The sequence below is a fragment of the Odocoileus virginianus genome, chromosome 31, assembly GCF_023699985.2.
Source record: "Odocoileus virginianus isolate 20LAN1187 ecotype Illinois chromosome 31, Ovbor_1.2, whole genome shotgun sequence".
In the NCBI taxonomy this organism is placed as follows: Eukaryota; Metazoa; Chordata; class Mammalia; order Artiodactyla; family Cervidae; genus Odocoileus; species Odocoileus virginianus.
Window position 1 is genome coordinate 28,737,538 of NC_069704.1, and position 26,508 is coordinate 28,764,045.

At 43.2% G+C, this 26,508-nt stretch overlaps 1 long non-coding RNA gene across 2 annotated transcripts in view; it reads right to left on the reverse strand.

Moving 5' to 3' along the window:
- Positions 1-1,164: 1,164 nt before the first annotated feature.
- LOC139032439 (uncharacterized) overlaps positions 1,165-26,508 on the reverse strand; it is an 80,765-nt gene continuing 55,421 nt past the window's right edge. The window contains exons 1-4 of one of the 2 annotated variants that reach the window (XR_011484977.1): positions 2,858-3,653; positions 2,243-2,360; positions 2,014-2,134; positions 1,165-1,449 (exon numbers count right to left, since the gene is read on the reverse strand). This is a non-coding gene — a long non-coding RNA (uncharacterized lncRNA). Of the gene's footprint in view, positions 1,450-2,013; positions 2,135-2,242; positions 2,361-2,857; positions 3,654-26,508 lie in introns of those variants that run through there. The other variant, XR_011484976.1, reaches the window with a different exon arrangement.

A 26,508-nucleotide genomic window follows, 5' to 3' on the forward strand; every position in this document is an offset into this window, starting at 1 on the left:
ATGATTAAACAACAACAAAGAGATGCAGGGGTTGGCTGCTAGAAATCACTGTGCATTAAAAGGGCAAGGGTGAGGGGGTACTGACCAGAGGCATGCAGTAACTGCTGCACCAAAGGTCTTTGTCCTCTTCAATGGGGGTTAAGCATCAGACATGGTAGCTGACCTCAACCTTTAGATAAAAATAATGAAATGATGTGATACGACCACTAAAACTCATATATCATCAGGCAGTGTGCTAGATGCTTCCTATTTGCTCCTCCCAAAAAGCCTCTGGGTAGATATTGTGATCACAGAGAAGATAATTGGCCATCACAGTTTGAGTAGCTTCTGTAGAGTCTTGCCAGTGGTAAGGCTGGAACTTCAACCTAGAGTCCATTATCATAAACTCTGCCTATGTGGTCAGTATGGAATTCTTGCCCAGGCACATCCCCTTCTGCAGGTAATGGCTCCTCCCATGCCCCCTTCCCCAGGAGGCACAGTGAGGTTTTTGTAACATATGACTGAGCCTTCCCATCTTGCTACAGCTTTGGGGACCAAAGGATGGGAAGTTGACCACTTGACAATCCAGGCCCCTATGTAGCCAGACTTCAAAAAATGAACTAAATGAATCAGATTCCTGTCCTGGAATTCAGAATTGATAACTGGACAACTAGGAGATAGCGAAGTGAACTGGGAGGCGAGTGCAATAGAGTTACATGTGAAGTGAACAGTTCTTGTTTTGACCTCCCAGTGGTCATTCCCCTTTATTCCGGTCCCCTCACATCACTTCCTTTTTCATTTTTTTTCTTTTTAATTTTTAAGAACTACCTTCTCTATTAGGCAGTTATGGTGTCTTACTGTCAGTCAAGATGTCAAGACACCTGTTACCTCTGGCTCAAGATGCCACTGACCCATGTTAGGATAACGGGACTCCTTCCCTCTTAGGAACTTGAGTATAGGGACTCTAGCAAAAAAGCAACAGAGATCAGTGCTCTGAAGTGATTTTCCACTCTTCCCTGTCACCCGATCAATGGAGTGTCCTTTCTGAGGCCTAGACATTAGCTTTTTCTTTCACTCCATGTGCTTCCCTGCAGCCTACTGTTGGTATCCTGCCATACCCCCGGCACTCACTTCCTTACTCACTGTTCCAGTTATCTGGTGCTGCTTAACGAACCACTCCAAAACTTAGCAGAGTAAAACAATAATTTATTATTACTGCTCATGGCTGTGGAGGTTGATAGGACCAGCTGGGTGGTTCTCACTTGAGGTCTCTGGCATTGTGCAGCCAGTCTAAAGCCAAGGCCAAGTTCATGTGAAGGCTTCTGTATGCAGCTCTGTGGTGTCTGGTCTGGGATGTCTGGAGTGGCTTGGGGCTGGCACGGCATCTCTCCATATGGCTAGATTGGGCTTCCTCACAGCATGGTGGTCTTGGAGTAGCTGGACTTCCACAGGTGCTGGCTTCTCCCAGAGCTAGTGTTTCAAGAGACTTGGGTATAAGTTGCAAGGCAACATTTTCACAGTATTCTATTTCTTAAAAATCACCAGCCCACCCAGATTCAAGGGGGCAGAGGAATAGACTCCATCTCTCAATAGGGAGATAGGTTCTACAAACATGGAAGGAAGAAATTGATGAATTCTAGCCATCTTGGGGGCTTCCCCGGTGGCTCAGCGGTAAAGAATCCACCTGCAGTGCAGGAGACAAAGGAGATGTGGGTTCAGTCCCTGGATTGGGCAGATCCCCTGGAGGAGGGTATGGCAACTCACTCCAGTGTTCTTGTCTGAAGCATCATGTGGACAGAGAAGCCTGGCAGACTACAGTCCATAGCGCCACACAGAGTTGGACATGACTGAAGCAACTTAGCAGGCAAAGAACAGTAAGTGACAGAATGTAGAAGATGGCCAGAGAAGGGGTGTAGGAGCCATGATGTCCAAGCACCAGCCCAGGTCACATCCCTCCAGGATAGTAAAGTCGCAGAGAAGGATGCCCTGTGGAGGAGAGGGATGGAGCAAGTCCACAAGGAGAGAAAAACTCACCAGAGGGGCTATGCGGCAACTCTCTTCAGTCCTTTCTGTGATTCCCACTCTCCATGGAATTTCTTGCTGTGACTGAACCCTTTCCACGGAAGCAAGCAGTCCACAGGTGAGAAGGACCAAGCTGAGGCATGGAGACAACTCCTCTCAGCAGTCAGGGGTTTCCACAGAAATCTTTCCCCCTTCCTCTGCCTCTTTCCTCATACCCCACCCCACAGGGGACTGGCCTTACCTGTGCGCTCTGTGATTCGGACAGCGTATGAAATGTCCTCCTGCCCCAAACACCTCCATTACAAGGCTTAGGAGGATTACTGGAAGTGAGGGCATTCAGTTGCTTTCTTAAAACACATCTGAGGACAAAAAAAATTGAGAAAACTTGAACTTTGAGGGGATGTAGTGAGAGATTTAGTGAGAGACTGGCAGGAACCCAGACAACAATCTGAGGGCACTCTATGCATAGGGGCAAGAAGAGACAATACCTGAGGGAAGGAAAGGGACAGAGGAAGGGAACAACAAAGGTGCCCAAGACCATCCCTGCTTGAGGGAACTGAGAAAACCATACTCAACTTTGGAGCAAGATACAGTTTGTAGGATTTCTTTTTAGAACTAAGGGATAAAGAACTGCATGGATATCTAACCAATGCTTTCATTCTAGTTTGGGTATTTATACCTGAGGGCCTGAAAACACTAGAAACAGACGTTCCTCTACCATATAAGAAAACAGTGATTTGAAAAACATAGGAAGCTCCTGATGTGAAAAGATTCAAGGATTTATTCAAATATTATAAAACCAGCAAAATTTGACCCTTTTAGACTGGGTTCACAGTAGAATATCTAGATAACTTACCATCTAACTGGAACACCTCTGAGAGTGAAATTGTTGTTGTTCCGTTGTTAAGTCGTGTCCAACTCTTTGCAACACATGGACTGCAGCGCACCAGGCTTCCCTGTCCTTCACTATCTCCCAGAGTTTGCTCGAACTCATGTCCATTGAGTCAGTGAGATGTCCATCCAACTGTCTTATCCTCTGTCACCGTCTTCTCCTCCTGCCCTCAGTCTTTCCCAACAGAAATATAACATTGTTCATAATTAAACCAGCTTTTTCACTCTCCTCTTTCATGTTCATCAAGAGGCACTTTAGTTCTTCTTCACTTTCTGTTATAAGGGTAGTGTCATCTACATATCTGAGGTTATTGATATTTCTCCCAGAAATCTTGATTCCAGCTCGCCCTTCATTCAGCCCAGCATTTCACATGATGTATTCTGCATATAAGTTAAATAAACAGGGTGACAATATACAGCCTTGACGTACTCCTTTCCCAATTTGGAACCAGTCTGTTGTTTCATCACTTCTTGGCAAATAGATGGGGAAACAATGGAAACAGTGAGAGCTGTTATATTTTTGGGCTCCAAAATCATTGCATATGATGACTGCAGCCATGAAATTAAAAGACACTTCCTCCTTGAAAGAAAAGCTATGACCAACCTAGACAGCATATTAAAAGGCAGAGACATTACTTTACAAACAAAGGTTCGTCTAGTCAAAGCTATGATTTTTCCAGTAGTCATGTATGGATGTGAGAGTTGAACTACAAACAAAGCTGAGTGCCGAAGAATAGATGCTTTTGAACTGTGGCGTTGGAGAAGACTCTTGAGAGTCTCTTGGACTGCAAGGTGATCCAACCAGTCAATCCTAAAGGAGATCAGTCCTGAATATTCATTGGAAGAACTGATGCTGAAGCTGAAACTCCAATACTTTGGCCACCTGATGTCAAAGAACTGACTCATTGGAAAAGACCCTGATGCTGGGAAAGACTGAAGGCAGGAGGAGAAGGGGACGACAGAGGATGAGATGGCTGGATGGCATCACCGACTCAATGCACATGAATTTGAGTAAACTCTGGGGGTTGGTGATGGACAGGGAAGCCTGGCTTGCTGCAGTCCATGGGGTCAGACACAACTGAGCGACTGAATAATTAAACCAGGACAAGTATCACCCAGGATTTTCAAGCAAACCATGACAAAAGTTCAGGAGCCCCAAGACGTGTTCTGCTTTCCCCCCCAGTGGAAGGCATCTTTGGCTAGTGGGTGAAAGTCTACCATAGACACCTAAATAAAACATATTCCTCCTTGGTGGGATGGACTAGTGAAAAATGCCCTAGTCGTAGAACTAAAAGACTTGCAATCAAGTCGGGCTCTACCCCTTTCTAACTGAGAGAACTTCAGATCTCTGAGCCTCAATCAGCCCAATTTCCTCTTCTGGAAAATGAGGAGCATTCCATCCCAATCACAGGTTGTTGTGAAGATTAACTTAATATATGAAAGAGCACTTTGTAGGCTCTTGTTCAACAAATGTGTGGTGTTATTTGCCCATTCAGTGGTAAATCTGCACAACCTCAATGCATAAAAAAGCTTAAGCCTGGTACATGATTTCTTAAAAAGCTATGAAAAGAATTGTCCCCTGTTTCCATTCTGGCTTCACTATGAATAAATTCTGAGGCTTGTCCTATTTCAGCCCACCAGGCCCCTCCTTTCATTTCAACTTGAATGCAGCTTTTGACCCCTGAACTTTTAGCACCTTTCTCATTGGGGAGAAAGAACAGTTCCACGTGTAAGTGAAAACGCATGTATGTTCCTTGACTCTCTGCCTGACGCCACTCAGTTTCACCAAGGACAGGCAACAGAAGTGACTTGTATTCAGCCCTTAGACGTCTTCATGGCCAGCTTGAGAGGTAACGTGGAAAAACTTATAGGGGCATGAGAAGAGTAATATGGGGGTTTTCAACTGTAAAAGAAGACCACACACATGGTCCCATGTGGATTGCACCCTGGACCATCTTCAAAAACTTAGAAGTTGCATTCTCTGCAGCCATGCATAGCCCTGGTTTAATTAAATGTAGGCCACAAATGCGCTGCCAAACACAGTACTGAAACGCTGTTGATTTCTGTGGTAGAAATTTCCCACTGCTCTGTGTTCCTGATAAGATAGTACATGTGGAGAGTACAACCTGAACATTTGGCAGATGGTCCCATCTGTTTTTCCATCATTTTGAATTTAGCAGGAAAACCTCAAGATGTGTTTTGACACAAGCATGCTTTTTTCCTTTCTGCATTTTGAAATGGCTGTGTTTAGAGGCTAATTAAATCCATATGCTTCTGATTCATTTACACTTAACTCATCAAAATGTTGTTTTGTAATAGCCATTTGAAGTCCAAGGCGCCTCTCTTGAGCCTTCTTTCTGAAAACCAGGAAGCTATGGTGTGCCAGCCAACCAGCAGGGTTCTCATACCAAAAGGTTCAAATATGGTTCAAGAGAAGATTTTACATCCAGGAGATTCTAGTGGTTAGGAATTGTCCTAAAGCATCACTGTCAAGTTTAGGGTGTGGCTTTGAATCTTCTGTTACTATCCGAAGATACTCAGTGCTCAAAATAGTAGAAAACAATTTATAAGAGAAAAAAATTATGCTAGAATCACTGGACCCAACAGGAAATTTTAGTTTAAATGGCAGTTGGGTGGTTTTCCCAATCTTTTTTTTTCTTTCTTTAAATTTTTTAGAAAGCATTTTTATTAGACATAACTGGGATTTATAACTGAAGACTTCATTCCAACCCTTACCCAGAATAAGTAGCCTATATGTATATCTATTCTCATTGTCAGATCCTATGTGGGCTTTGAAAAATTATCCATAACTTGAACTTAAAGTGAAAGTATTACTCCTCTTCTTTCAGTATCATACTAGGGCCTTGTCTAAAAAGCCCTCCAAAGGCTAGTTTTTTACTTTTGTTTGATTCACTATTTTTGACTGTTTTGGGCCAAGACTTTGTAAAGTAAGATATTAAATTGTAGAGTTAAAATACTACTTTTGTCCACTGAAAAAAGCAGTGTTTCTATCTAGGAGAAAAGATAACTCCAAAAATTACAGTTTTGCTGTGCTCTAGGACATTAACATTAAGATACAATTTTGTATCTGGATGTGATGGAATTCCAGTTGAGCTATTTCAAATCCTGAAAGATGATGCTGTGAAAGTGCTGCACTCAATATGCCAGCAAATTTGGAAAACTCAGCACTGGCCACAGGACTGGAAAATGTCAGTTTTCATTCCAATCCCTAAGAAAGGCAATCCCAAAGAATGCTCAAACTACTGCACAATTGCACTCATCTCACATGCTAGGAAAGTAATGCTCAAAATTCTCCAAGCCAGGTTTCAACAGCATGTGAACCATGAACTTCCAGATGTCAAACTGGATTTAGAAAAGACAGAGGAACCAGAGATCAAATTGCCAATATCTGCTGGATCATCAAAAAAGCAAGAGAGTTCCAGAAAAACATCTATTTCTGCTTTATTGACTATGCCAAAGCCTTCGACTGTGTGGATCACAATAAACTGTGGAAAATTCTTGAAGAGATGGGAATACCAGACCATCTGACCTGCCTCTTGAGAAACCTGTACACAGGTCAGGAAGCAACAGTTAGAACTGGACATGGACCAACAGACTGGTTCCAAATAGGAAAAGGAGTACGTCAAGGCTGTATATTGTCACCCTGCTTATTTAACTTATATGCAGAGTACATAATGAGAAACACAGGGCTGGAAGAAGCACAAGCTGGAATCAAGATTGCCGGGAGAAATATCAATAACCTCAGATATGCAGATGACACCACCCTTATGGCAGAAAGTGAAGAGGAACTAAAAAGCCTCTTGATGAAAGTGAAAGAGGAGAGTGAAAAGGTTGTCTTAAAGCTTAACATTCAGAAAGCTAAGATCATGGCATCTGGTCCCATCACCTCATGGGAAACAGATGGGGAGACAGTGGAAACAGTGTCAGACTTTATTTTGGGGGGCTCCAAAATCACTGCAGATGGTGACTGCAGCCATGAAATTAAAAGATGCTTACTCCTTGGAAGGGAAGTTATGACCAACCTAGATAGCATATTAAAAAGCAGAGACATTACTTTGCAAACAAAGGTCCATCTGGTCAAGGCTATGGTTTTTCCAATGGTCATGCATGGATGTGAAAGTTGGACTGTGAAGAAACCTGAGCACCGAAAAATTGATGCTTTTGAACTGTGGTGTTGAAGAAGACTCTTGAGAGTCCCTTGAACTGCAGGGAGATCCAAGCAGTCCATCCTAAAGGAGATCAGTCCTGGGTGTTCATTGGAAGGACTGATACTGAGGCTGAAACTCCAATACGTTGGCCACCTCATGCGAAGAGTTGACTCATTGGAAAAGACCCTGATGCTGGGAGGGATTGGGGGCAGGAGGAGAAGGGGACAACAGAGGATGAGATGGCTGGATGGCATCACCAACTCGATGGGCATGGGGCTGGGTAGACTCCGGGAGTTGGTGATGGACAGGGAAGCCTGGCATGCTATGGTTCATGGGGTCGCAAAGAGTCGGACACGACTGAGCAACTGAACTGAACTGAACTAGCAATATTACTTCAGCATTTTTTCTTCCATTGTCTACATATAGCAGTCTTCTCAATCCTCACTCAATCCTCACCTACTTTACTACCCATTGGTTCTCTCATTAACACATTAAATATATCTTTGATACACAATCACTAAATATGTATTTGAAAGTCATTTAACTTTGAAAATTATATTTTGAAGTTGAACAAGTCCTAAGCCTGGCTTACTTGATCTATCTTTTCTCCTGCTGGTGCTCATTTGAGTTTTAAAACCATGTAAAGCAAATGGGCATTCAAAGAGTTCAAAACTGAATAGATGCAACACCAAATAAGGCCCCAAACTCAGCCAAGCACAGAGAAAGGGGAGCTGTTTTGTACACGAAATAAGTTTACATTCATCATCTGCTCTCATCCACATAACAACTCTGGAAGTGGGGGGGTTGCATCACCCCACTTTCCAGGTGAGGAAAGTGAGGCTAACATGGTTGAGTACCTTGCACAGAATCATACAGCTTGGACGTGGCAGCACCCAGACTTGAACAGGGACCTGTCAATTCCAACCCCAGTGTTCTTTTCCCTACACCTCCAGCTTCACTGCACAGTTAAAGGCTTCAAGGGGTGAGGGAGCAGAAAACCATCAAAGTGGAGAGAAGGAGCGGAGCCAGCAGGGCCAGGAAGAGAACAAGGCAGGCGGGGCTTGTTCCACAGAAAGCTAAGTCAACTCATGTTCACGCTGACACGAAATCCACTAAAATCTCCCTGTAATAGGTCAGCGACTCACAATAAATGCTTTGAAAAGGTCGTACAAACCCAAATGCTAACCTAAATTACTTTTATTGCATTACATAAATAAGTATAAGCATAAAACCAGGGGCTGATGGGGGGGAAACATTTATTCCCCTCTTCCCACGATTCCACACGCAGGAACATTCATCAGCCTAACACTTGTAGCCCTGGCTGCCGGACCCTCCCTGGGGAGGTGAAGAGCCTGTCTGATTGGTGAGTTAGGAAAGAGCAACTGGGCATGCTCAATGCAGCCGTTCCCTGTGCTGGGACCGCCCTGCACAGGGGTCTGGGTGTTGCTCTGCTGTGAAGCTGTCCAGCTCAGTCTGAGGCCTGGTGACCATGTTTCATTCTGGAGAGCCATGCGACACACCTAAGCCATGACCTTCAGTCTCCCTGGTATCAGTTACAGAGCTGTCATTCTGATCATCTGACTCTTGCTTCTCTGATTCCACACTTAGCCAAAGAAAAGAGGTGTAATCAACACCATTAAAACCCAAATATAGATAAACTTGATGCTATAGAAATCCTAAAAAAAATTTATGTTTTAAATCTGCAAAAATAATAGAATTCAAGGTAGCAACACTAATCAATGTGAGGTGATAGATGGGTTCTGTTATTTCCTATATATTGAGCCGCTGGTTCTCTCATGAGAGTGGCTCCCCAGTCACTCATATGACTGCTCATTTCCACCCACCCCCTTTCTCCTCTTTCATACTTATTTGCAGCCTACCTTTAAAGGAGCACCTTGGTGTCATTTTATCTTCATTGAGTACAAATTCCTATTACATATGAAGGCTGCCTCAATTTTCCCCCATTGCTGCTGCTGCTGCGGCTGCTAAGTCGCTTCAGCCGTGTCCGACTCTGTGTGACCCCATAGACAGCAGCCCATCAGGCTCCTCCGTCCCTGGGATTCTCCAGGCAAGAACACTGGAGTGGGCTGCCACTTCCTTCTCCAATGCATGCATGCATGCTAAGTCACTTCAGTCGTATCCAACTTTTTGCAACCCTATGGACAGCAGCCCACCAGGTTCCTCCGTCCACAGGATTCTCTAGGCAAGAATACTGGAGTGGGTTGCCATTTTTTTCTCCACCTTCCCCCATTAACTCAAGATCATTAAAATTAGCACTAACAGGATCCTAAAAGCAAATGCAGACACAGGCCTGCACATATGTAATAGTTCTTGGATTACAAGTTACTCATTTAGATCAGTGTTTCTATTTTCATTATTATTCACTTGACAAGGTTTTTAAGATTTTTATTTACAAATCCCTACTGTCATGAAATTTTAATACCATAGGTATACTATATATCTGTTTATATGCTATATGTATATCTGTTCTCTAATATGTTAAAGATTACAATTTTTTACCACATTTCCCCCAAGAACCAATTTTTACCCCGCAAAGTACAATATCATCCCCTTTGAGAATGCACAATTTAGACTAATGGTGTCCAGTAGAAATGTGACGTAAGCCACATATATGATTTAAAATTTTCTAGTAGCCACAATAAAAAAGTCAAAAGAGACAGGCAAAATCAACTTTCATATCACATTTTATTTAACTCAGACTACCCAAAATGTTATCATTTCAGCAGGTAATAAGTATAAGAACTTCCTGAGATATTTCATATTCTTTCTTTCTTACCAAGATTTCAAAATCCAGTGTATGTGTTAAGCTTAAAGCATAATTCAATTTTGACTAGTCATGTCTCCAATGCTCAATGGCCACAAGTGGCCAGGGGTCCCCGTTCTGGACAGTGTAGTTGTTCTAAATGATTCCGAATGTGACTGTGTTAATTCTTTTGGCCTACCTAAAAGCCAGACTTATTCTCAGACTGCTTGCAAACAGCAGAGATCTATAGGTTGAAGTTGGAGATGCACTAAGTTAGGCATTCCCACACAATCAGATTGCTTAGTCTAACAGGAGTTTACTGTGAGGATGAACAGAGAGTTGAGGAAAAAGAACCTATCTCATCAAACCTCATTGAGAAATGAAATGCTATTTCTTGCCAGTCGGCATTTACAGTAGCTTTCGTGGTCAGGGGGGCCTCTCGAAGCTACTTGTCACCTTACTCAGCCTCAGACTCCCTACTTCTTTCTCCTCTCTGCCCCCTATCTCTGCACCACATAGCTTCTGCTGCCACATTCTTCTTTCTAGGTGCATATCTGCTTCTGCAACTCTCCACTAGCAGCTTTCTCTGATCCTAGCCACCTGGAGCTGTATTCCTCCCATCCCAGCCACCCAGGTGGTGGGTTCAGAACAGTGGCTCGGTATGTGGCACCTCTTTGAGATGGAGCCTTCTACCCAGCACCTTGGTGCAAATCCCCTCATCAGAACCAGCTCCAGGCAGGAAGAAGATCTGAGGGAAGAGCCTGCCTACACAATGCCTCCCTTCCTTGCAGCCCTATCCCAGCTCCTCCTGACTTGCCAGCTGAAGTTTTCTCCAGAATCCTACCGCACCAGCCGCACTGAGAGGAAAGAAAGAAGGAGGAAGAAAGAGAACAGAGAAACAGCCTTTTCAATCTTTCTAAAGTTGCAACTCAAAAAAGTCTACTCCCTCCACAGCGGTCCTGTTTTGCATGGGACTCTAATTTGTCACCTGCTTTTAGAATGCTTCCTACTTGAGCACGGAGTTGGGGGGAAGGAGAGAAGAGAAGGGAGGCTGAGCTTACCCTAGAAGTAAGAGAACTTCCAAACTTCGGGTGTTGGATTGCACTATATAGCTCTTTGCTGCTGCTCACTTCGTGTGTGTATATACACATGTATACCACCAATCTCTGTCTTTAAAGTGACATTAAAAGCATGTTGCAGTCATTTAGGACAGTGGCTCTCAACCAGGAGGGATTTTGCTCCCCCTTCCCAAGGGGATATTTGCAATGTCAGAAGGCATTTTCAGTTGTCAAGCTGAGGCTGAGGTTGCTTGCTGGCATCCGGTGTGTAGAGGCCTGGCTTTCTGCTAAGTATCCTTCAAGGCACTGGACAACCCCCATAATAAAGAATTATCTGATCCAAAATGTCATTAGTGCCAAGATTAAAAAACTCTGAACTTTAGGGAAATAATTTTTTCCAGTGGCAACAGAACAAGGGAGACTGAGGCAGAAGAGACTGGTGTGAAAGGTAAAGTAACCTAGAAGCATGTTGGACAATTGAAGAGTCTGTAACTGAACACATAACCTCCACTTGGGTGATTGAGAGACCTTTTTATTGTGTTATTACAACAAGGTAAAGACATTAATCATCAGGATGACTTGGGAGAGACAGTAAAATCTCTGCCTCTGATTGTCTGGATGCCAAGTCCAGCCAGAATCCATGACTTCTTGAAAGATGAGAGCTTGTCTACACCTCTGATGTTCCATAGAAGACACATAAAATATTGCGGTGAAGAGGTGGCCAGAGCATAAAAGACAGATTTTGTTAAACCTCTGATCCAGTCCCAGGAAACACGGGGTTCTCCTTCTCCTCCCAGGGGGTATTTGCACAAAATGTGTGCAGAGTCCTGGAGAGCCAGGAATTCACTAATCCCTGGTCGTTTCCTCATTCATTCTTCTATAAGCAGGATTTCTAAGATCATGTCAGTTCCCGATGGGGAAGGCCCTTCTGTCATCCTTGTTTTACAGACAGGAAATCTGAAGCACAGAGAGTCTGAGTAAGTCGCCAACAGTTTTACAGCTGGTGATGTGCAGAGGCAGGGTGCAAAGCAGATCTGTCTGACTTGACCTAACTTGACACTTGACCTCCAGGCCGTGCTGCTGAGCATCACTGCGACCTTGGTTGCTGGAGGCTGACACCTTTGGATGGTTAAAGTGGGCACATGCAAATGTTTGCATCTGCCCAGCATCTCCTCTAAACCATAGCACGGAGCCTTTGCTTGACAGGAGCGAGCACAAGAAGAGACCATGCTCTCATGGGCTGCTGTTCTTCCTCTCTTCCTTCCCTGTCCCCACGGCTCTGAACTAGAAAGTCCAGGCACCGCTTGGGAAGCAACAAATGGAAAGGTACAAGGAGGCAAGCTTGTTCCTGAGGACTCTCCGTTGTTGTAAGGAGTAACTGAAACTCATAGTTGACCCCAGCCCCGCAGAGCTGGCACCAGAAGGAACACAAGCATTTTTTAAACGCTCTTCCAGGAGGGGAGGTGAGCTCACTTCCTGAGGGAATTACCGCAGGGGGTGTCTGCGGGGGCCAGCCAGGCCTGGCTTTCAAACATCTGAAACAGCCCACGGTGTAATCAGGCATGAATATTGATTCAAATAAATTATGCATGTTTATACACTCGTTTATTATTTTATTCACACGCTCGCTTCATGAAGTTAGTCTGGGCAACTGCCATGGGGCTAGTCAGCTCTTGGATGCTGTAAAAACCAGTTGCTTTGAAATATTTGGTGGCCAAAGGGAAGTCCAAGTCATTAGTGAAAATTATAACCAAAACGACAGCAAGTTTCTGTCATCTGGTAGGGCCTTGGTGAGTGCAAGTCATCAGGGTCAGATGTTGCCCCATTCTTCAGGCTTTCATGAGAAGTAGAGGAGCAAATATGGATGCCTCCAGAGCATTCTAGCAATTATCATTTTAACAAATAGGGCTCTTTTCTAATATTCACATTCCTTTCGCATGGCCTCATGAAAACACAAACATTCACTCCATCCTCAAAAAATGCAGGCACTCTGGGAGGAACGAGCTACTCTCTCAGCCCCATAGCCAGGCTGGAGGAAGCAGAGATTAATATCAGATCCTGAATTATAAAGTTGATTGTTTCTGACTCAGCTGATAAACTCGATCATACCTCTGGGGGCTTGTAGTGCCCTGCTCTTGGGGCCTTTCGGGGAAGGCACATCTCTTCTGGAAGAGACCCTTGGAGGCACCCATCCATAAGACCTGACCTGCATGATAGGTGGCAGCAGGGGACAGTCAGCAGACCTGCCTGTCTACTCCCAGAAGGGAAGTAAACTGGCGAGAGCCCAGCTCTGGGAGCTCTCTGTGCCTTGATGCGGCAGTCTAGCAGCAGGTGGAGACTCTCCATGCAGGAGGCTGGGTTACAGTGGTCCAGACTTGCCCTGAAGATGGGGCTTCCTCCCTCAAGAGCCACATTTTAGAGAGAAAAGAAAGGTAATCCTAAACCCTATATTTTGAAGACTAAAGCTAATATTGTCCTTTCACCTTCAGCTGATTTCTGGTAGCTATTGACACTTGGTCACCAATCCCAAAGGGAAAGAGAATAAAGAGTTTGGATTTCCTCAGTGCATGATCAAAGAACCTTATATACTTTGAAATTAATCTCAGTGTCCTATTTTTATCTTGATAGTTGTTAAAGAATTGCATTAAGAGTTATGAATGTTTTCATTTGAATCAGTTCTAATGAGATGGATGAAACTGGAGCCCATTATACAGAGCGAAGTAAGCCAGAAAGATAAAGAACATTACAGTATACTAACACATATATATGGACTTTAGAAAGATGGTAACAATAACTCTATATGCAAAACAGAAAAAGAGACTCAGATGTAAAGAACAGACTTGTGGACTCTGGGAGAAGGCGAGGGTGGGATGTTTCAAGAGAACAGCATTGAAACATGTATATTATCTAGGGTGAAACAGATAACCAGCCCAGGTTGGGTACATGAGACAAGTGCTCGGGCCTAGTGCACTGGGAAGACCCAGAGGGATCGGGTGGAGAGGGAGGTGGGAGGGGGGACTGGGATGGGGAATACATGTAAATCCATGGCTAATCCATTTCAATGTATAACAAAAACTACTGTAATGATGTAAAGTAATTAGCCTCCAACTAATAAAAAAAAAAAAAAAAAGCAAAAAAAAAAAAAAGAGTTATGAATGTTTAAATTAATACATGAATTTACCTCAGTATTTTATGGGTTATTTTCAAATTTCATTGTTGGATAGAAATAAAAGTAGATTAAGACCCAAGAGCAACAAACTCAAGGTGCTAATAATGAAAGATAAAATTGCAACTATGAACCAAACTGAGAAAAAAAAAAGTCAACATTGAGCTGTTAACATGAATAGAGTAGATCCTTCTAATCACAGAAAACAGAGCAGCCAGAGGACTTTGAAGCCAAATGCCCCAGTAATAGATTCAAGTAAAATGAATCACCACAACTCACTCATAAATTAGGTATTGAGCAGCGTTTCCTCTAAGGATAACTCCTAGCAAGCCATTTCCCCAAGGTTTCCCCACAAGGAGATTCTGTATTTGCAGATTCAACAGATGATGTTCATTGTCCTTGCAGAATGCGCTACACGGAAGGGGAAATAAGGGTTCATTAGGTTCTGCATGCATTCTGGGCCTGGAAATAATTGGTACAAGAGCAACGAAACAGTGAGTCAAGGAGCACTGTCTCCTTACTGCTCCATTCAGGTAAACCTTCTTCTCTATCACATGAATGAGTGTGCAGAGCAGTGGGCTGGTGTCTGCATACATATACACATGCACACGTTACACACACACATACAACACACTCTCTACACAAACACCATGCAGACATACATATAATGCACATGTGCCACACACACTACACACAATGCATGCTAACCCAACACATACCACACAAACACTACACATACACACACATCACATACTCTCTACACAAACACCATACAAACACACACACCACACTACACATAGCCATATAAAACACACAGAATGCACACATAAACACCCTACACACACAGACACAATATACATACTACACTACACACACAACACAGTGCACACACAAACACCCTACACATACCGCAGAAACACCACACATACACAAACACACACGATACACAACCCTCACACACACTACACACACCCCACACTTACCACACAAACACCACATGCACACAATGCAATGCAGATACACACACCACACATCACATAGGCACACCACACACGCACTGCACACAACACAGACCATTCATACACATTCACACCACCCACGCAACACATACACACAGACCACACATCTATACACACATCTGTAAGCCTTGACAGCACAGGTAGCACTCCCATTGTGCCAATCTATGGTCAGTATCTGAAGAGCAAACAAGGGCTTAACTAGCACGCGGCCTAATTTCGGATACCATTGTACAACTGGGTAGCCAAGTGTAACAACATCCTGTGCCCCTTCCAGGCGCACAATAGACTGGGCCTCTGTCAGCTGGGAGAGGAGACATTGTGAGTCACTAATTTTACCAAAATAAAATGGACTGCTTTCCTCATTCTAGAAAGTGTGAGTGGCACTGATTGTATGGGTTTGTGAAAAGGAGCAGTAAACCTCAACACGAAATGAGCACTCTTCTTGAGCTTTTTTAAGAGCAAAATAAATAAACATTTTAAGAAAGTCGAAGCAAGCTGTGATTTGCAGTTTTCTGGGTACTCCCCATATTTCCATCAGTAAGGGAAGAGTTAAAGGCTAGTAAATACTATAAAGTGGTAGTTGCTCAGTTATGTCTGGCTCTTTGTGACCCCATGGCCTACAGCCCACCAGGCTCCTCTGTCCATAAAATTCTCTAGGCAAGAATACTGGAGTGGATAACCATTCTTTTCTCTAGGTTATTTCCCTGACCCAGGGATCAAGCCCGGGTCTCCTGCATTGCAGGCCAGATTCTTCACTATCTGAGCCATCAGGGAAACCCCAGTAAATACTATAAAGCCCTTAAATAGAACAAGGCTGGTCTCCAAGATGTAGTATCCAGCAGGAAAAAAATTAAGGGACCAAACGATGCACAGAGTATGATGACACTCACATAGAAAAAGAACTTTATTCCTTAGCCACATACACAGAAGAAGGACTTGAAGGATCTACTCCAAACTCAACAATTGTTACCTCTCAGATAGAAAATGAAATTGCCCAGGAAGGAGAAGCAAGTGGTGAAGAGGCCTTTCACATTGTACTCTGCGTATTCCTAATTCATCTGAACCACTGAGAAAGAAGAATGTACTTTGGTATTACTTGTATAATTTTAAAAAGCAACACCAAAAGAAACATAACAGAAGAACAGAAAAAAAATTAGATTACATTCATAAGAATTACAATTTTTTAAATGCCTTGCCTCAGTTGGCAGGACATCCTGGATTTGGGGCATATTTTTAAGCTGAAGACACTTTCAAGATTGCTAGTAGAAAGCACAGTTTAAGACACCAAGAGGAGCATTTTAAGTCTCTTGCCGGCTTATAATGCCTGTGTTGAGCAGAGGAGCTCCAACGGTTTGATGGCACCAGGTGTCACCTCAGGCAGGAAGCCTGGGGTTAGATTATCCAGGTTGCAATTCTGTCATGCCCACTTTATTGCTGGATGGCAGACGCCATTCCCTTTGCCTCTCTAAGTCTCAGTTTCCTAGTCTGTAGAACAGAGTTTAAAGTAGTATCTACCTTTGTTTTCAGTCCCTCAGTCCTGTCTGACTCTATGCAACCCCATGGAATGCAACCCCATTCCAGGCTTCCCTGTCCTTCACCATCTCCCAGAGTTTGCTCAAACTCATGTCCATTGAGTCAGTGATGCCATCCAACCATCTCATTCTCTGTTGTCCCCTTCTCCTCCCACCGTCAATCTTTCCCAGCATCAGGGTCTTTTCTAGTAAGTTGGCTCTTCACATCAGGTAGCCAAAGTATTGGAGTTTCAGCTTTAGCATCAGTCCTTCCAATGAATATCCAGGATTGGTTTCCTTTAGGATTTGCTGGTTTGATCTCCTTACCGTCCAAGGGACTGTCAAGAGTCTTCTCCAGCACCATATTTTGAAGACATCAGTTCTTCAGTGCTCAGCCTTTTTTATTGTCCAGCTCTCACATCTGCACATGACTACTGGAAAAACCATAGCTTTGACTATATGGACCTTTGAAGACAGAGTAATGTCTCTGCTTTTTAATATGTATCTGCCTTGCTGGTTGAAAAGAATGACAGAGACAAAATCCTGTGATAAACTTAATCACTTCATGAGATGCTTATATGAGATAATTGTTCTAGAAATATTAGCTATTGATTGAAGCACTGCTATGAATTCTCACCAGAATGCATAATATCATCCTAAATCCAGAATGAATGAGAAGATTCCATCAGCCAAGTCAAGTTTCAAGCTCACACATTCAACACTAGACAAGAAGTTGCTGCGCATTTTCTAAGCACCAAACAATGAGGGCACTGTACTCCAAGGGTCTCCACTCAAAGAAATTAGCAGTGATTACAACAAAGAAGAAAATGAGTATCTGCCATGGAGCATGTGGGTGTGGGTGTCACAGAACCCAGTCCCATCCCAGGGAGAGGAAGTCAAGTCAGTCTTCTCAGAGGAAGCAACATCTCAGACTGAAAAGGTTAAGTAGAATGAGAACATTTCCCAGACAGAACTCAGGAACAAAAGCTCATCAGTGAGAGGTAATAAGGCAGGCACCCAGCAACACAGGGAGTTCAGGTGGAGCTGAAGGTGACGAGTTGGGGGAGAGCTAGTGAGTTAAGCAGAAATCAAAGACCACTCATTCCTAATTTTCCCTGTCACATCACACACCCCATGATAGGTTCCCCCGGCTGTGCTGATAGCTTCCCCCAGCTGCTGAACACTGCAGCCTGGCTCACTGCACCTTCAGTGGAGGAACTGTGTCAGGCTGGGGGTCCTTTATAGCGCCAAAAGGGCAGGCCAGGGCTGAGGGAGAGAAGGGGGAAGTTAATGCCCACAGACAAGGTAAAACACCAACAAGTGTTCATGAACCTCACTGAGCAAGCCCCAGACAGGCCAGGGTAACTAAAATGCCCACTGCACTCTCCCTTCATAGACGTGTACAGATCAAGATTTCCCAAGCCTGGATCTCAGGGATTTTTTAATGCACTGTCTTCAGCGAGGCCAACAGAGTAGCAAAGTGCCAAGGTGACATGTAGCAGGGAAAGATTTTCAGTTCCTTTCAATGGTGGACTTGTCCTGTTCCTCAATGGGCAAAAAAACAGAGCCACACTTATAGCTTGGCCAGGTGGACAAGGAGGTGGTGAATTCCTGGTACTTGAATGAAGCTCGTTGAAGTGAAGAGATAGGTCAACAATAGATCTTATCTTAAATTCTCTAGAATAGGGAATAAGGCAATTAGTATTCATACTTATTATTTGTTTCCTTTTTTGATTAGGTTGGAAAATCATTGCTTTGAGTCTAGTCTTTTTTTCTGTCTCAAAGAATGTCCATGGATGGTTGGGGATTCAGCTCAGAAGAAATAATGGATTGAGGAATCCCAGGGCCCAATGCTTCCACTGTCTTCAAAGAGCCAGGCAGTTATGCTTTATCATAGGACCCCAGCCCACCTAATTGGTTAGTCCAGCTGTAGCCACTCCATGGACAAACCAAGAGGGAGTGAGCTGGGCCAGTGGGGTTCTCATGCTTAGGAACCTGACTTGAGAAAGGAGAGAATTGGACTATGGGAACCCAAGCTAAAGGGATGCAGAAGAGGAGACATGTGAAGTTCAGCAGAAGTCACAAGAGGCCAAACGCAAGCTAAAGTTTTCAGGAAACCACATTATGAGCAAGAAGATGATGCACCAAGATGAAAAGGAGCCAGAAGATACAAAAGAAGGTGAGGCTGAGAGAGAGATCCAGCCAAGGTGGAGGTGGGACACTGGAGAGAAGATCCGGGTGCTTTTGGGAGCAGGGAACACATCAGGGAAGAAGCCCAAGGTGTCCCAGCCCTGATCTTTCACCCCCAGGAGGCTGACTCTTTTCCTAAATGGTGGGAGCCAGCCTGAGAATGCTTCTCTTCCTGGGCTCCCAAAGAACCTGGAAATGCAGATGAGACACCTGGATGAAAAACGTACATCCTAGGGACATCATCCACTCAATGGACATGAGTTTGAGCAAACTGCGGGAGATGGTGAAGGACAGGGAAGCCTGGAGTGCTGCAGTCCATGGGGTTGCAAAGAGTCAGACACCACTGAGCGACTAAACAACAGGGATTGGAAGAAAGTGGGTATCTTTTTTTGTTTGTTTTTACCAAAGTTCTGCTACTGGTTTCTGAAGAACTGTGAATCACAGGCATGGTGCAAAAAAAACATGGATGTGGGAAACTTGTGTCTGAGTTTTATAAGAGCAAGTAGGTGGTGGATTCCACCACACCATGAACTTTTAACTCCATATGGTGCAGGTTTCTAGGATAGAAAAATCAGACAAAGGAGGCAGTTACGAGGACCAGGAATGGCTTATGAAGAATCATTTGTGACAGAATATGCACGTTTGCTTTTCTAAAAGGGGTGTGGAGATTCAAAGTGCTCCTGGTACAATATGCTTTTGTCAGTTGACTTTCTTCACCTTTGCCACAATGTGAGAAACACTTTTTAAAATAAACTTCAGGACTTCCCAGGTGGCACAGTGGATAAGAATCCACTTGCCAATGCTGGGGGCACGGATTCAATCCCTGGTCCAGGAAGATTCCACATGCCCAAGAGCAACTAAGTCTGTGTGTCACAACCACTGATCCTGTGCTCTAGGGTCCACGAGCCATAACTACCGAGCCTGTGCTGCAACTACTGAAGCCCAGGCACCTAGAGCCTGGCTCTAGGTATGCGGGCTTCAGTAGTTGCAGAGTAGCCCCCACTCACCGCAACTAGAGAAAGCCCACACAAAGCCACAGAGATCCAGTTCAGACAAAAAAGAAAAAAAAAACTTCAAAATCAAACACATCATCAAAGGTGGTGAATTAAGCACTTTGAAATAAACCTTCTCAGTTCTTGATAGCTCAGTTGACAAAGAATCCGCCTGCAGTGCAGGAGACCCCAGTTCACTTCCTGGATTGGGAAGGTCCGCTGGAGAAGGGATAGGCTACCCACTTCAGTATTCTTGGGTTTCTCTCGCAGCTCAGCTAGTAAAGAAGGTAAAGAATCCTCCTGCAATACAGGAGACCTGGGTTCAATCCCTGGGTTGGGAAGATCCCCTGGAGAAGAGAAATGCTACCCACTCCAGTATTCTGGCCTGGAGAAGAGTCGGACACAACTGAGAGACTTTCACTTTCTCTTCAGTCCTTGAACATTGTTTCCTTTGAATTTGACTTTCTCCAGCAATAATAATATGTCATTTGTCTGCTTTCCCAAATTCTTCCTACACAGTCACCACACTTTTTTATTAGTAGGACAAGCCAAATAGCTCTCCCAGTTAGCCATAATTATACTAGCAGGTGGCTAAGGGCATCTGCTTCATTCTCTGCTTCCTCACCCTCCTCCTCTTTCTCCTTTTTAGTAGGAAGCAGCTTTTATCAATTGTCTATTTCCAGAAGCCAAAAAGCCTATATAAAAACTTTCAGCTATACCATATTCCCAGGATGCCCATTCCCCCAAGCAGAGAGAGGCTTCAAACTGTCTTACTGTTTCTGAGTTCCACTCTTGTCTCCCTCTTCCACACATCCCTTCTCAGAAACCCAGTAGCAATTCTCATTTTTCCATCAACACCTGCTGTAGCTCTTTAGTGAAACTGGTTTAAAGTTGGAGGAGGTGTGTCAGAGCTCAGGTTTTATTAGAAGCTGAATGATGAGGAAGACATAGGAAGACAGAGACCTGGACTAGCAAAAATCTGTTTTCTGTCTCAATAGCTTGGATCTTCACTGGTTTCATGTTCTTTATCCTTCTAAATTAGATCCAGGCTTTCTGCTGCCAGCCATGGACCCAGCCCTGGAGCCATAAACTTTGAGCAGATTACTGGTTAAAAGCTTGACGTGCTCAATTAGACATTTGAGATAGACCCATCTACCTCAGGGAATGGAATTTCTGGTGCAATGTTGGGATGTTTGGTGAGATTGTCATGCTAGATATCAAAGTCATCCTTGAGGACATAATGGAGGTATTAATATTTTCTACCATCAAGATCTTTCCTGGTTGTACTCCAGTTGAAACCATTATTATCCATGTAATACTGTTTGTCCTCTTCACTTAAAATGAAGAAATGCAAGGTGTCCTTGAACCACTGCAGCCAGCTGCAGGCAACCTTGGGGTCTCTGCAATAAGGGACTGTTAACCTCAGCCACCACCTTGGATCCAAGAATTATTAATATTTTTATCCCTTTTGACAGTGGTTTTGGTCTGTAGCATTTCTCTTTGGTTCTTAGGATTTCTGTCTCTTTGCTTTCATTGTCTATCTGTTTTTCCATGCTGTCTATTTATCCTTTAGAGCCCTCAGCATATTAATCATAATTGCTTTAAATCCCAGGCTGCTAATTCCACATCCCTGCTATGTCTGGTTCTGAAGCTCGCTCTTTCTCTTTAAATTCTGTGGGATCTTGTTGTTTTGTTTTCTCTTTGGTTTGCCTTGTAATTTTTTCTTGAGAGCTAGATATGGGGTAATGAGTAAAAGGAACTGCTGTAAAGAGACCTTTAGTAAGGGGGCAGTGAAGCGAGGAAGCATTTACAGTCTTATGATGAGGTCTCAGCATTTAGTGAGCCTTTGCCTCTAGACTGTGAATTTCACAAGTGTTTCTCATTTTTTTTCTCCCCCATCCACCATTAGGTGGGACTTCAGTTCAGTTCTGTCGCTCAGTCATGTCTGACTCTTTGCTACCCCATGAATCACAACACATCAGGCCTCCCTGTCCATTACCAACTCCCGGAGTTTACTCAAACTCATGCCCAGCGAGTCAGTGATGCCATCCAGCCATCTCATCCTCTGTCGTCCCCTTCTCCTCCTGCCCCCAATCCCTCCCAGCATCAGGGTCTTTTCCAATGAGTCAACTCTTTGCATGAGGTGGATCTCCACTCCTTTAAGCCATGGCACGCTGGGTTCACCTGTCTTCAATCTTGAAGGCAGCAGCTCTCCCTGTGTCTTCTTTCACAGATCCTAAAAGAGTTATTGAATTTTCAGTCTGTTCAACTTTTTATTTATTGTTAGGACAAAGTAATGACTGCTACGTTCCTTACGTGTGGAACTAGAAACAGAAAAGTGAAAGTGAAGTCACTCAATTGTCTCCAACTCTTTGTGACCCCATGGACTTTAGTCTACCAGGCTTCCTCCATCCATGGAATTTTCCAGGCAAGAGTACTGGAGTGGGTTGCCATTTCCTTCTCCAGGGGATCTTTCTGACCCAAGGATTGAACTCAGGTCTCCTGCATTGCAGGCAGATATTTTACCCTCTGAGCCACCAGGGAAGCCCCCAGAAAGTCTTCTACAACTTTTTCAAACCACTTTTGTCCCCACCACTATGCCATGAACAAAAGAAACGGAACACTGTCATCAATGTTCACATTTTATGTTTCTGGTAGTACACTCTTAAAAACAAGAATTGCCCTCTAATCCATCATTTGACTTGAATCCAAAAAATCTAACAGAAATCAGGGAAAAGCAAGGCCATTGATCTGAAAATGACTGCTTGAGTCTTTGGTGTTCAAGGGCCTTCCACGGGAAAGGAAGGTCCTCAAGTCTACTGATTTTAGATGGATGCTTACGTGGGGTGCTCTGCTTACAGCAGTGCTGAACTAGTTCTGAAAGAGGAAGTGCCTGAAATGACAATGTTTGGGACATGTAGGAAATACACAGGTAATTGTTTCTTCTGAATGGAATTAGTGCTGGCAAGAGGAGACCAGTGATTTGGGAAGATAATTTCTTTTGGTGATTTTGTTAATTATCTGTGATAAGACACCATAAAATATTCCAACATCATCTCCAACATTGTCTAGAAGGTGTCCCTGCTATATAGAGGCTAAAAAAGGGAAACATCACCCTTTCTAGACTCCTCTAGAGCCTAGTCACTCAGTCATGTCTGACTCTTTGAGAGCCCATGGATTGTAGCCTTTCAGGCTCCTCTGTCTATGGGAATTTTTCTTTCTCAGGCACGAATACAGGAGTGGGTTGCCATTTTTTCTTCCAGATCTTTCCAACCCAGAGATCGAACTCATATCTCCTGTGTCTCTTGCACTGCAGGTAGATTCTTCACCTGATGAGCCATCGAGTACGTCCAAGCTTAGCTCCCTGGTATTCATGGAAATTCTGTAGTAACTCTGCTTCCATAGCTGGACTCTGTTATTTACAATGGAGAAGACCTGGCCATTTCATTGTTTCTAGGCAAGGGGGTGTCAGGTGGATAGCTGCACATTCAGTTCACGTCCTTCTCTCTTCTCCAGTGCTCTCAACTGATCAGATTCCAGGGCATGAAAAGGGGATTCTGAAGAACCAGCTAAGAGATCAAAACCTAATTTTTAAAATATACTAGATGAACAAATCTGAAAAGTTAGTAATTTCCTCACAAACTCAAAACTAAAAGCACTTCTATGTTTACATTCAAAGGAACAGACCTCAAAGAAATTGATTATATCTTGTATTTTATGCAGGAAGCCCTCTTTGGCCTTAATATTATTAAAATTCTTATAAGAAAAATTAACTTCAGGGCTTTCCCAGTGGCCCAGTGTGTAAAGAATCCACCTGACAATGCAAGAGACACAGGTTTGATCCCTGATTCGGGAAGATTCCACATGCCTCAGAGCAGCTAGGCACCTGCGCCACCACTACTGAGCCCATGTGCCACAGTTACTGATGCCCATGTGCCCTAGAGCCCATGCTCTTCAACAGGAGAAGCTGCTACAGGGAGAAGCCCACACACTGCAGCTAAAGTAGGCCCTGCTCCCTGCAACTAGAGAAAGGCTCATGAAGCAACAAAGATCTAGCACAGCCAAAATACAATAAACAAAATTATTAAGGAAAAAAAATGAGAAAATGTTGTTAGTTCAATTCATTAGTGAAAAATTTGAAGTAAGTTTCTTTTTCTGTCACTTCTTTTACATTTCTGAATTCAGAACTTTTGGGGGTTTTAACATCATATCTCAATGTTTCATAAGTGTACTCCTCAAAAGATAATTTTAAAGCAATCTTACTTGTTCTGAGAATCATATCTAGATCTGCTATTTTTCCCTGTCAGAGCAGCCTACCCACAGTAAAATCTGGAGGCTGACCTGGGTTTATACATTCATATAATAAAAAGAACTCATTCACTAATTCATACCTTAAAGCTATGGCTCAGAAACTTTGGACACTGTAAGCATACAAATAAACCCTTAATAAGTAATAATGGTGGGAGAGGGTAGAAGAAAGACTGTAAGGCTCTTCTAATATGTGACAGTCTCTGAAAATAGTCTGCTGTTCATTTGACTCAGAAAACTCCACAAAATTTTGTAAATCAAGAGGTTCAAATTGTTAGGTTCACTTTAAGAACACTAAAAAAATGGCCCAGGCCATCAATGCTATGTGTATCTGAAAAGATGTCATTTTACAGAATCAAATGTGTGTCATTCTATCCTTACAATGGCAGAATTGGTGAGTATGCCAGGCCCAGCCCCAGAGCTGGATGCAGGGTCAGTGGCCCAAAAAGAGTGTTAGATTTTGCTGCACATGCTTAAAAATGCAGAGTATTGATGACCTTAAGGGTCTAGATGTAGATTCTCTGCTCATTGAGGACATCCAGGTGAACAAAGGCCCCAAGATGCACTGCTGAACTTACAGATCTACATGAGCTCCTTCTGCCACATTGAGATGATTCTTACTTAAAAAATGCAGATCATTCCTAAACCAGAGGAGGAAGCTGCACAGAAGAAAGAGGTAATCTCAAAAGAAAATTTTAATATTATTTATTTTAATTGGAGGCTAATTACTTTACAATATTGTAGTGGTTTTTGCCATACATTAACATGAATCAGCCATGGGTGTACATGTGTTCCCCATCCTGAACCCCCCTCTCACCTTCCTCCCCATTCCATCCCTCAGGGTCATCCCAGTGCACGAGCCCTGAGCACCCTGTCTCATGCATCAAGCCTGGACTGGTGATCTAGTTCATATATGACAATATACATGTTTCAATGCTATTCTCTCAAATCATTCCCCCCTCGCCTTCTCCCACAGAGTCTAAAAGACTCTTCTATACATCTGTGTCTCTTCTGCTGTCTCTTATATAGGGTCATCATTATCATCTTTCTAAATTCCATATATATGTGTTAATATACTGTATTGGTGTTTTTCGTTCTGACTTACTTCATTCTGTATAATAGGCTCCAGTTTCATTCACCTCATTAGAACTGATTCAAATGTATTCTTTTTAATGGCTGAGTAATATTCCATTGTGTATATGTACCACAGCTTTCTTTTCCATTTATCTGCTGATGGACATCTAGATTGTTTCCACGTCCTAGCTACTGTAAACATCAGTGATGTGATGAACACTGGGGTACATGTGTCTCTTTCAATTTCAGTTTCCTCGGTGTGTATGCCCAGCAGTGAGTTTGCTGGATCGTATGGCAGTTCTATTTCCAGTATTTTGAGGAATCTCCACACTGTTCTCCATAGTGGCTGTACTAGTTTTCCTTCCCACCAACAGTGTAAGAGGGTTCCCTTTTCTCCACACCCTCTCCAGCATTTATTGTTTGTAGACTATTTGATAGCAGCCATTCTGACCAGCATGAGATGGTACCTCATCGTGGTTTTGATTTGCATTTCTCTGATAATGAGTGATGGTGAGCATCTTTTCATGTGTTTGTTAGCCATCTCTATGTCTTCTTTGGAGAAATGTCTGTTTAGTTCTTTGGCCCATTTTTTGATTGGGTCATTTATTTTTCTGGACTTGAGCTGCAGGAGCTACTTGTATATTTTTGAGATTAATTCTTCATTAGTTGCTTCATTTGCTATTATTTTCTCCCATTCTGAAGGCTGTCTTTTCACCTTGCTTATAGTTTCCTTCATTGTGCAAAAGCTTTTAAGTTTGATTAGGTCCCATTTGTTTATTTTTGCTTTTAATTCCATTACTCTAGGAGGTGGGTCATAGAGGATCCTGCTGTGATTTATGTCAGAGAATGTTTTGCCCATGTTTTCCTCTAGGAGTTTTATAGTTTCTGGTCTTACATTTAGATCTTTAATCCATTTTGAGTTTATTTTTGTGTATGGTGTTAGAAAGTGTTCTAGTTTCATTCTTTTACAAGTGGTTGACCAGTTTTCCCAGCACCACTTGTTAAAGAGATTGCCTTTTCTCCATTGTATATTCTTGCCTCCTTTGTCAAAGATAAGGTGTCCATAGGTGTGTATATTTATCTCTGGGCTTTCTATTTTGTCCCATTGATCTATATTTTTGTCTTTGTGCCAGTGCCATACTGTCTTGATGACTGTAGCTTTATAGGATAGTCTGAAGTCAAGCAGGTTGATTCCCCCAGTTCCATTCTTCTTTCTCAAGATTGCTTTGGCTATTCGAGGTTTTTTGTATTTCCACACAAATTGTGAAATTATTTGTTCTAGTTCTGTGAAAAATACCGTTGGTAGCTTGATAGGGATTGCATTGAATCTATAGATTGCTTTGGGTAGTATACTCATTTTCACTA